General features: G+C 40.1%; 1 non-coding gene across 1 annotated transcript; it reads right to left on the reverse strand.

The window, feature by feature from the left end:
• Positions 1-789: 789 nt before the first annotated feature.
• Positions 790-861, reverse strand: Trnae-cuc (transfer RNA glutamic acid (anticodon CUC)). The gene has a single exon. It is a non-coding gene; the product is annotated as a tRNA-Glu (tRNA).
• Between the last annotated feature and the right edge of the window lie 12227 nt (positions 862-13088).

Below are 13088 nucleotides of genomic sequence, written 5' to 3' on the forward strand. Positions count from 1 at the left end.
ATAAACGTGTGAAAATTGGCAGGTATGAGAAGGTGCTTCAAATGTCGCGTACTGTGACTAAGAAGAAAAAGAGAGAAAAGAAATGATCAAATTTGATAAAACATCCAAAGAATCATTGAATATTGAGGCATAAACACGGTTTTTCTATCACACCAAATATTTATGAAATTATGAAATCAAACATAAGGGTATACCTGGTTCAATCAAATGAGATGAATACAATTTATATATAATGAATACAAATTATTTATATAAATTCATTTACATAATGAATACAATTTATCTATATATATCCAAATAAATTTGAATCTTTGAATCTTTGAATTTGGCCATGAGATGATGAGAGAGAACAAAAATATGCTTGGCCGAATTTTGCCGTGAAATCGCCTGTGCTAGTAGACTTGAAGACTATAGCCGGCGATCTGCCAGGCAACCCTGATGGCTTCAGCTAGCTGAGAGACGAGCAGTTATGAAGCTTATAGCCGTGAGTTATTTTTTCTTTACACTGGATGGGAAAAACGCATAAAAGCAATGTACACTCTAACAATTTTGGTGCCCTGATCGGACTGCCAAAATACATAATTTCTTAAAAACTGATAGCCTGACATCTATTTCTGGTGGCCATAAAGGGTAACCGGGCCACCGCTAGTCTTGCATAAATGAACTCCTCGCTTTTAAATCATTTCTCCTCTTTTTGTCTATTCAATATTCAATAAAGCCAACAAGATAGTGTTTGCTGTAATCTCTTTGTACTTTGAATCTTGCGAAATGAGGAAAATAAAAACATGTTTCCCACACCGGGAATCGAACCCGGGCCACGGCGGTGAGAGCGCCGGATCCTAACCACTAGACCATATGGGATTTCACAGCTGCGTGAGGAGACAAACCGACTCACGTATACGATGTAATCAACGTTCATCGACCTAAGGCTACATTCACAGCTAAAGGCGACCGGCCGATTTGCAGCCTGCTCGGTCGCCGCTGGAATTTGCATCCCTCAACGATATTTGGAGGAGTCGATAGGGCTGTGAAATACCAGCGATGCCCCACCGGCGGCTGGACGACATCCGACCGGCTATCAGCCGATTTCTAATAAATCGTCCGGCGGCCGGCTGGTGATCGGTGGGACATCTGCCGGTATCCCATAGGCGTACAGGCAATGGCCCGCCTGTCTCTGCTGGAAATTTCTCACGAACTCCCTGCCTATATGATTACGGCTCGGTCGTCAACAAGAACGCTTTTTTAATCTGACAGGGCAAGAGGTCAATGATGGTCTTATGATTCTTCGTCAACGACTACGACAGCGAGGCATACAATCCCATTTCCTATGTGAAGACATGAATGCATGAAATCTTGATGCGAATTAACAAATACTTTTTCTTCTACCGTGCTTTTTTTCAAAATAGGATTTTAATTCACCATAAAGATAAAACTCGAAGTACAATATTTAAGAATTAAATTACGAAACATCAACCTCAGCTACGTGAAACCAAAGATAGATATCAGGTAAAAAGTCAGATATCAAATAGAAAGGGAGGAGAACCCAAGATGAAAAAAAAAGCTGTAGATTAGAATGTTCCAAAATATCTTTGCTTTATTGCTATATTACTATATTTTCTAATTCCTATTTGATTTCATATTTTAGTTATTCCCATTTCGTTTTATTCATTACTTCTTCATTCAATAGGCCCAGATAAATTATTAAAAACAACAAAACCATAATGCCAACAAAAAATAACAACCCCATCTTCTAGCTTTCTTCTCATCCGTCCCAAAGTGGTTGTCCCCGTCTTCCCTGTTCCCCATGTTGCTATAGCCGAGTCCTCTTCTGCATGGGCTACTTCCTGAGAATATCAGGTAGAAACTGCAGCTACCTTTTTCTTCTTTCTGGTAGAGAAGTTGTTGGGATTTCCTTTCCTCTGTTCCTACCCCTTGCCTCTTCCAGATTGCCCTGGCTCCTCTTCCCCATCTGATTCCTTGGTTTTCTTCTGTGCTTTTGTCATTTTTATTTTTATCATTTTTGTTTCCTAAATCGCTCGACGGCGACTGCTCGAATAGGTCAATGCCCTGGTGGTTGCCGCTTGGACACCGAGCGTATTTTTTATTTATTTTTTTTTTGGGGGGGGGGTGGGGGGAAGCGAGTGAGTATCAAGCCGCGGTCGCCGCCGAATTTTTAACTCCGCGTTATACAACTTCAGCGGCGACCGGGCGATGCCCTCAAAATTAGCGGTGCCCGATCGGTCGCCGGTTGGTCACCGGTCGGTGACTAAACACTCACCGACCGGTAGCCGAGCAGGCTGATTTTGGAGGTTCTGACCGTAGACCATTACCACCACACTTTTGCTACAAAGGAGGATAATGTGACACAGACCTTCCCTATACCAATTATTACACCAAGCTTTGTGCTGAATATTCATCAAGAATATTTTGTTTTGTCTTATACGATAAAGATGACTTTTGCATTGTTTGATATGATATTCATTATCTTTGGAATACTTTCAAGTGTCCTTGATCTATCTCGAGCTTCTGCCAAATTCTCCGTCAATCTGATACTAGCTTAAAGTCTTCTCTTCAACATACCCTTGAAATGAAAATCGAATAATAATTGTGACGTTTTAGATACGAGCGATAAAGCAGATTAAACGACAGGAAGCATAATGAAGAACAACTGCGTTTCGATATGAGCAGTGTTCTACGCTTATGGATATAGCAACGCGCGAAGTGTCTCTAATACTTTAATCTTATGGCAGTGTGCCCGATATAGTAGATGAAGAGGGGCTCTTGCGAAGAAGGGCGGGGATACATGATGAGCACGGGATCAAATAAATCAATATCGCACAAGCAATTATCGCAGCCGTCTCGTATGTATTCCCCTGCCAGATCTGATCAATCACGCATTCCACGCATGACGCCACGACACAAGGTCATGGTATCCCCCGCAGGGGAAACATCCGGGGACTTCCAGGAGAAAGATTAATCCGCTCGGAGAGATACCCTCGCTCACGATTGATCGATTCACTGTCTGAGAGATAGGACGGTATGACTACCAAATTGGGAGGGGGATGAGGGGAGGGGGAGGGGATGGGCGGAACGAAGACGGGAGCTAAATGAAGCGTCAAGGCAATTATGTTACCTCTTGCAATGATAACTGAGATGGAACATACACTTTGACAGTCTTTTAATCAAATTTAATGAATGAACATTTTGATTAATATCATGAAGCTTGTATTGGTAATGTTATTTCCATAAGCGTGATACTACTGTACAGAGTGGCAATCACATACAGTCGACATTTGTGATTTGGCAGTATTTTCCTTGCGTAAGCCACCTAACTTACATTGCAGTCTGCAGTGGACATCCCTTTGCGCGTTAAGCTTCATTTAACCCATTCAATACGGGAACCTATAGCGGCCTGTGTATTAAATCTATGGGAATTTCACAATTCAGCATGGAACAGGTTAAGTGGGTGAAGCGAAAAATTATTAACATCATGATGAGGAGACGCAGAGGATCTTTAAGAAAAAAAAAAACAGATCGAAGTGTTTCATCAGCATTAGATGTAAAACTATCAGTACATGATTCTTTGTTTAATAACAACTCACACATGAATACATTTTGCCAATGCCAAGGGAGAGCATTTGAAAGCCCCACATTACCGACTAGAACCTTAGGCCACTAAAAGCAACATCGATCATGCATTATTCTCTCGCAGCCGAATATCTCTCTTTGAACATGCTCACCGTGCAATGAGCTGTTCTGGCACAGTCAAGACAACATTACGAAACACAATTCACATACATACGTAACAATACCCATCAACCAGTGTTTTTTTTTTTCTTTTCCCTTCTGTCAAGATCTCCATAGTTCGTCCCTTTCCAGTGATCTCTTAAGAAAATCACACTTTTTATTGCAAGAATTCGATCTCAGGAATGTCCCTCGGCAGGAAATTCTGGGTGATTCCTCTCTCCGATCTTTGATACAAATGTTGATTTTTGAAAGTAGGTCGATCAAAAATAGGATGTATAACAGAGAATGAAATAACACGTTTAGAGTGAACAAAAGGGAATAAAAAAGGAAACGAAAAAGAAACAAATCTAGGCCCAGTTCCAATTAGATCGTGATCTAATCTTCAGGGGAATGTGCCAATTGCTACCTGCATTAAACGAGGCCGTGTGACCTTGATTTCTGTGGAGTTAGGAAGCACAGAAAAAAAACGAACTTTATATCGGGGTCAACCAAACAAGAACATTGACACTATAGAAGAGTACACTTGTACGACAATACATGCATTTAGGACGAGTAGGGACGGAATAACGGCAAATGATACATTCTTATCAAAGTGCGGTAATTTTGGCGCCTGCATTTTGCCCAGTGAAGTTTAGAGATCCTGTTGTCTTTTAATAGGAGAACCTTTTTGTTCATGTAAGTTCTGTAGGTGAAAATGCTCTGGTCAGTTGCACCTGACGGATGGATGAAATAAATCTATTTTGAGAAGCAGGATATTGCAATTTGATAAGATATAAACTTATTTCAAGAAATTACATGCACCACATTGTTATTTATAGCCTGCTTTTGTCCCGATGCATCCATTTATTGTTCTCTCTCTCCGGGAATAAACCGATGACCAGAAATAAATGTCAAATCACAACTTTTTAAGAACTGATACGTTTTGGTGACTCAATGGGGCCACCAAATATTTGTGAGAGTGCGTACTATTTTTATGTGGTTTTTTTTTAAAATCCGGAAAAAGAGGAGAATAATTCGCTCCTCAGTGCTTGAAAAGAGCACCTATTTCAACTATAGTTGCGCTGTGTGGTTCCATGACATTTGCTACCGCGACAATGATTGCTCCCATAGAATATCTGCACGCTAAGCATAAAGTCTACTCACAAACACAACCCTAACCTTAATCCTAATCCTCATATCAAACTAAACCTTAAACCATATCACAACAGAAACCCTAAACCCTAAATTCCTTGGAGAAAATAAGACTGAAATGTCGTGTCACCGGTTGCGCTAACGTTGCCAGATCACCGCTGGTTCTCACTACCAAACTCGGGGAAAAAAAGACTCGTTTTTTTCCCCAAACCCAACCCTATCCACCAGTGTCAATGTACGTATAATCATTACATGAATATGTGATGTCCTGGAATATCATGAAAATTGATTATGTTATAGTGAACTTTGTCACAGCACGTGGGTTTTGAAGCACATTATCACACCTGCTAATTTCCATTTAAAATCATCCTCATACCAATAGGTTGTACTTGAATGTTTTACTGCATGATTTTACTATCTACGCTTCTCTTTATTTGGGGAGCCACCAAATTTCTATTGCTTGGCAAAAAATGGTGAATTTTGTGGCTCGAATAAAAATCAGACCGAACCTCTACCTACATACAAGCACATGCAGATCACATTCGTCGATCAATCATCTATGGTATACAATGTACCAGAAAGACTAATCTCTGCGTGAACGTTGAGTGTTCTTCCTTACATGTATAGATTTCACAGCCCGGAAGAGCTGACTTGGAAGTTAGATGGAATCATTTAAAAATTTTGTGAAAAACACACCAAAACCGCACCAAAAGAAGAAGAAAAAATAAATCAATCTTCTGCATACCCGCGCGTTAGACTCTGATCTGACATCCTTCTTAGACTTCAACGAAAATTGGTATGGGAAGGAGGGGAAAAAGCAAACAATCTCAAATGTTGTAGCATGGCACTCATCCATGTTGTGTTTTGGTCAGGCGAGATTAAACCAGCGGAGCTTGGGAAAACCTAATTAGACTAATTGCCGTAGGCTGAAATATCAAGGGCTTTTTGCCGTGTTTTTCTTAACGCAGACTATACGAAATCCACAACCGCCACTGCCCGCCGGGTCGAACGAGCCCAAAGTCTGAAAGCTGCAAGAAAAACACACCGCGATTATTTACGGTACATCTGCAATTCATAACGCATGTAATTTCCCCCTCTTTCTTGTAAGTCAAGCATTCTTTATACATCCTTCTTCAGATTTTCTAATGCTCTCGATAGAAATCGTCAAGGGGGTAGTTATGCTTACGTAATCAAATGAAGGTTAATAGGCCTATGTTGTGTAAGATGTGATTAGAAAGACAGACCATAGGGCTGCCTTGATCTAATCAAGACGAGTTTGTCATTGATTCACATTATTTGATTATGAAGGCTGATGGACGATTAGAAAATGAGTCGTCAACAACTTTGTGCAATTAACATGGAACAAGGCCAGTAGAATGACAGGTAGAGGACACAAAGAGATGGAGTAGAAATAAGTGAGAGTAAGGGGCAGAAATAATGTGGGTGTGCATGGTGTGTGTGTACGTGCAGATAAAACGTGACGAGCAAAAGACTGCTTGACCGATAATGAAAAATGAGAAAAGTGAGAGAGGACTAAACGAATTGTCCGGGGGGTTGGATCCAACAGCGACATCGATTTAGCAACACCCCTCGCCCCATCTCAGCTCCCCGTGCAAAGTTTGACAAGTTGGAAGAGAAAGGATATCCAATTACAAAGGGGAGGCTTGCCAGAACCCTGGGGTAAGATCGCTTTAACTATAGTGCTAACGCCCTCCTTGTTCCCCTTCCTAGCCTAATACCCCTTCCCAATGCTTTTTACACCCCGCAATCCCCAGGCGAACAGGGGGTATCTTAATGGTTTCAGTGATATTACTCGCCTTGCCTTATCTCTCGAAGCTCTTTTATCCTGGAGTCTTTGGTAGACATCTATACCCCATGGATGGCAGTGATGATGTTCGATCCGGCTCTTCAAATTTCATCCTTGCCTGTCGCAGAAAGGTTAATCCTCTTCGCCCTTTGCGCCAGCCCAGGAAGCAAGCCGATTTGTGCTGCGCCCCAGTCCCACGCGTGCTATCCCATGATGGAACTCGGATCTTGCTTGGATTTCGGGTCGCATACCGTATAGCAACCTGAAAAAAAAATCTTGTGATATTGCTTTCAAGTTTAAAATTACTGCTCTTTCGATGAAAATTTCTAAAACGAAAAACTTTCCTGTTAATTTTTCTTCCCCTTTTTTTAACAGTTAGTTGTTGTTGTTGTTGTTTTGTTTTGTTTTGTTTTATTGTAATATATTTTTACTGTCCCACGTTAAGCAATTTAAACGTTGTATTTTTTTTTTAAGGAAGATCATGAAATTTCCATCGATTCTACACAGAACGTCTAAGGTTTCACATGCGATGGCTTAGAGAGAATAGTTATCACTTTTTACCTATCAATCGATCGATTTTGATATGCAAATTGCATCAAAGTGATATGCATCCTTAAAGACGTTGAAATAATGACAGGTGGAAAAGAGTGATGTACCCGAAAGATATGCTTTTCTGAAGTTGATCCCTCTTTGCGATAAAGCCTATCGATCAGAACCCATTATGCATAGCCATGATATCATACGGAAACAGCTGGATCTATGCCGAAAAAAGAGGAAAAGAACAACAATTGAGAAAAAGAACTAAAAATAAAACAGAAATCGAATGAAGCCGACATGCCATATCCCCCTCTAGAAATCAAGCTGTTTGTCATGACGACTATACGGGAAATATTCTTCCTTAAGCATAATGGAAAACGAAAATTCAAGATTTCTCCTAAGACCGACTCGGTAGAGAAACGTGTTCTCCAATAGATTACAGTTCGTTGTTCCGAAGTTTCCAATATTCTTCGAATACCGAACCTTCGAAATAACAAAATTTTGGGATTTTTCGTACTAATGGTTCCTTTTGTATCAAGAAAATTCGGAATAACGTCACAAATATTCAAATTAATGAAACCTATTTCACTTCGGATCAACGAGCATCAAGGTACATGTATAGTAAAGTTGTGTGTTGCAGAATAACGATCTTCGGAATATCGAACCGTATTCCATTTTTTTAATCAACGAAGCTTCGGAATAACGAACATCTCCACTCCAATAGACCTCGATCACAGCACAAATCCTGTGCCTGCCGTTGCGATATACGAGCATGGAACGAGGAGAACCGTTTAAACATTGCGACCAAGCGTTTCCCCTCTTGTCAAACACGGAGCGCACGCGATTGACCTAAGAAGGTAAACATTTCGGGAAACATCACGCTGTGACGGATTCTAGGAGAGCTGAATTGCTGATCAATATCTGCGTTATGGTTCGGTGATGCTTATTGAAAACACTGATGACTAAAACAACAGAGTAAAAGAGAGAGATAGAGAGATAAAGATGGGGGGGGGGGAGGGGCGAGAGAAAAAAGAGAGGGTGACAGGGAGACATGACAATATATTGCACTGACGAAGTTTCGCGGCAACGGCAGAATGCATTTCACCGCAGAAGCTGGTCACGGTGTTTAATTAAGCTCATATTTCAATTTTCCCAGTGACACATCCGGAGAAGAGATTGGAGACACTCATTATCTTGATGCTGCCGCTAGGTGGCGTTCCGGGAACCGATCAATTAACTTTTACTCGAAGGATATTATCAGTTCTCTTGTTGCATATACGGTTCAATCATTTCTTAATAAAGTAATTATCAGATTTCGATAGAGAAGCGGCCAACGGAAATGTCACAGGAGTTGGTAATATTCAATGAAATAAGCCGAATCATGAAAGTTATTCTAAGAGAAAGTTGCAGATATCCTTTTATTCTTTTAAGCTGCCTTAGTGACGCTAAGGCAATGTAAGCAATGACAAGACACAGAATGGTTCTTTATGCAATAAAAACTCAAGAGTACATGATGAAATGATATTTCATAAGACAGGGATATGAAAGTGAACGTAAAGGATGGAATGAATTGCAGCTCAATTTAAGTTCACTGATAACAGGGATGAAGCTCAGGTTTCTTTCGAGAGTGGTTGGATTACGCAAAGAAGTTCAATTCAAGAGATAGACAGACAGACAGAAATACAGAAAGAAAGAGAGATCGAAGACGAGAGAGAGAGAGACAGAGAGACAGAGAGAGACAGAGAGAGAGAGAGAGGGGGGAGGGAGGGGAGGAGGGGGATAGGATATCCAGGACGCTCTCTTGTTCGAGCACTCCCCCGCCACCAGCTCTGGCTCTCACATTACACGGCCAGAGGAAAGGCTATCCCGTGAGGAAGATATTACACGTAATACGCATAATCGTACTTCAGCAATACGCTACTTGAAAAGTGCTACTGATTAAATCACGGGCGTGGTTTCGAGTGTCAACGGTTGTCATGGATACCTAACGGACACAGATTATCGATCATGAAACTATATTGTTGTTGTTGGGTGGAGTTTTTTTTGTGTGTGTCTTTTATCACGAATTTGCTTCAAAGCTGCTGCTTTCACAACTATTGAAAGAACCACCATTATATAACTTAACGATTTCCTCAAAGATGACAAACTCAAATGATCAATATAGTTTTTGCTACCAGGAACTTGTCCTTTTTTTAAGTAAAGAAGAAAAGAAGTACACACACTAACATACACACACGGGGGCACATACGCTGTATAATGTATACGTAATCAGACGCTAAAAGGCAGAAATTCCTGTATGTAGAAGATTACAGAAAATCAACCAGAAGAAAAAGAAGAGTACTAGAATCTCACACGTAGTGCTGAATCACCTGTTACTTTTACTGGACTTCTGTATTCTGACTGTAGTATTTGGATTATTAAAACTTGATGCGCCGATTTTGCTGTCCCACTACCCAAAAGGCATGTCACTCCGTCTCTTGGGTGGACATTACGCGGTCATCTCGGACGTGAGAAGAGTCAGAACGTTAAAGATCTCTTCAATTCTCCTCGTAAGGAGTATAAGGTGAAAATGTCATGTGAATTAATGACTTGTTTTTACTCACGTTTCGGTGAAACGGGAGAATGAAAGCGACCTTTTGCCACTCACCCAAGAGATTTGTGTATAAGCCATTGAACAGTCGTGTCATCCAGGCACTCACGCGAAGAGAGAGAGGGGGATGGGGTAGATGCAGGAAGAATAGAATAAAATAGGAAGAAGTAGAAGAAGAACTGAAAATAATACTAATTGGATAACGGTTTGCTTTTAACACAGTCAGGGAAAGAAGGGGAACAATAGCCCCCTTTTGCGGCTCACCCAAGAGACAAGTTTTCGTACGACCAACTCATGAGGGCACTCGCATTCTCTGAAGGAAGGGGAAGGAAAAGGAGGAGAAAAGGAAGAAATAAGAAGAGGTAGAAGAAGGTGAAGATGGTGATGAAGAAGAGGAAAGAAACTTGGTGTACAGTACTAAAGTATATGAATTATGCTTATTTTGTTTATTCTTGTTCTCCCTTCCGTTTTCCTCTTGTACAAAGCGTTTTTGTTTCGTTCGATCTGATATATTAGGAGTGCAGATGGGTACCTGGTAATTCTAGGGTAATAATAGTGACAAGACTCCCTGGGAGAGCAGTGGTTAGACTGAAGATGCTACCCTGGTAAATTAAGACCATATACTGTATATCATGATGGCTACTTATCAACGCCTATAACGTTTCCGGACAAGAAAAATCGTGAATGCAATGAATATTTCGCAATCATGATAACCAAGCCAGCCACCAGACCAATCAGACCGATCGTAAATCTGATAATACCTTTCATACGTCAAACGTCTTGAACTGAACAGCCCATCTGAAAAAAAGGACCGTGTTTGATTAAAGTTGCCTCCACTTCCACGCGATAAAAAGCTAATTTAACCGCGTCATTACTAAGTTTAAACGGTTCCTGCTTTTATAACATTTATGTATAACACTGATGCTGTTTTGCCTTTAGCAACCAATTTGAGTATCAAATCCCTTCCTTGCTGCACAGAACAATGTTATTTGAACAGTGTTGTTCAGCCTTTATCACCAATTCGTGTTTGCAGCTCTTACAAAGGGAAGAATGAATTAGAGGAGTAGATAGAAGGGAGAGCCATCTTGGAAGCCCTGCAGTCTCGGGTAAAATTTCTTCCTGCACGATGATTGATGCACGTGACGAAAACATGAGGAGGTAGACAACTAGGTGTCAAGTGTAGGAGAACATGTTCCAGATGAGCTACTGGAGACATTCTAATAAAGGAGAGAAGGAAGAAGATGAAATGTAGCGACAAAATAAGAACAGGATGTGGGAGATTGGACAGTAGGAGAAGAATATGTCTATCAAGATAATGATGAGGATATTCAATTGAAAAATAGACGGGAAAATAAGATAAGTGTAGGGAGAAGAAGCATAGAGTAAGAGCAAATAGGCAAGAACAAGCAAGAAAAAGAAGACAGAAGACAGTCATACCTTGTATTCGAAGATGAAGGAATTGAAAAAGACAAATGAATCAGCGTTAGGTAACAAGAAATATGCTGGATTATTTCATGACATTAACATCAATCTTCGCCAACCTCAATCAAATATGCAGAGGGTGACATTTGATAATAACCTGTTATAAAATCATCTTATCCCCTCAGCATGAATAATTATTTTCCTTCATTTTGGCATCAATCTTGGTAGTAATGAAGATATAGACTGCAAAACACATGCAGCGGCTTCTTTGATGCAAAAAAAAATCCATTTACGCGAGAGAGAAATAAGTCAGCCATAAAAGTATGATCTTCAAAGAAGTAAGGAAGGACTTCTTCAAAATCAGAATGATACTTAATGTTCCAAGCAGTAATGAACATCAGGCAAGGAACATCGCACCTGTATACTCTTACATGCAGAAAGTGTGTCTAACAAAACCGCCTGTGCAAAATGTATGTAACCTTTTGCTTGGTCCGTATCGTCACTCTTTTTGTCTCAAGGGCAAAATGTGATACCAAGATAAACCAACTGGTGGTCGATTATCCTCTTTTTCCTTTTCTTTTCTTTTCTTTTCTTCTTCTTTTTCTCCTTCTTCTTCTTCTTCTTCTTCTTCTTCTCCTCCTCCTCCTCCTCCTTCTTCTTCTTCAATCGGTATACTAGGTCGACGGCAACAACAGCAGGACTGAGTACCAGCACCTGAATAAACCATGATCTGTATTGGGCATATTACTTTATCTGTGGTGGTGAAATAACTACTTGTCCAGATTAAACTTATTTCTAACTCATTGCACCGCCACGTAGATGTTATTGCTGCGACCAAAATTTCTAGGTTGATATCTAAACAAGATCTACCTCCGTGTGCATTTTGATTTACTTCATCGGAATTAATTGGATTGATCTGGGAACTGTTTTCAACTTAGGATTATAGCTGCAAACGTTGCTATGTCAATATTTAGAGAGATTCCAGAACGTAATCAGGGAGATATGTGTCTTACAGTTATCTCAAAAGTAAAAACAGTTACTACACTTGGCATGCTTTCCCTCGTCCTGTCGTCTGTCATGTCTGCGTAGTTTCTATGTAGTCAAGAAACGATTCTTTTAGGGAACCTGATGCATATGTAAGGAAACTAAGCAAAACAAAGCAAAGCAAAGCAAAGCAAAGCAGAGTAAAGTAAAGTAAAGTAAAGTAAAGTTTGATAAAGTAAAGTAGAAAAATATGACAAACATAATGGCAGAACTACAATGTAATCGGACAGAAAACAAGAAAGAATGGAACGTTCCCATACCAGTTTTATGCGTTTTACGCAAACAATGTCATCGATGCCAATGACAATTGCAAATTGGCATGCTGCCAGAAGGCCCCCTACCCCCCTCACCCCCTCTCACACCCCCCCCCCGTGCCTTGCACCCACATTTTCAATACATTTCACCTTTTATAATAGATTTAAGAAAAGAAAATCATGTCAACGTTCGAGTGCAACTATGAATAAATAATAACACGTTTTTAGAAAACGGATACGTTTCATAATATTATCAAAATCATTCTTTGAAACTCTATACAGGACGTATATATAATTATCAATCGCCTGACTTTCTCTTAATAATCATGTAATCTAAATCATATTTTATTGTCTTAAACTTTTCTTTTAGTCTTATTCGCAGAGAATAGCCTTATGCATATTCCTTAGTATATCGTCTTAATAATATTATGGTTAAGGGGAATTCTGATTGCAAAAATGGAGCATAATAGTGCACTGACTGTCGATCTATTCATCATTAAAAGGAAGTCTGAGGCGCCAATTTTGAGTGATATGTAGACATTTTGTCGTACCGCAT

Source organism: Diadema antillarum, unplaced genomic scaffold (genome assembly GCF_040938485.1).
Source record: "Diadema antillarum isolate AM-2024a unplaced genomic scaffold, OU_Dant_1.0 seq00000912_RagTag, whole genome shotgun sequence".
Lineage (NCBI taxonomy): Eukaryota > Metazoa > Echinodermata > Echinoidea > Diadematoida > Diadematidae > Diadema > Diadema antillarum.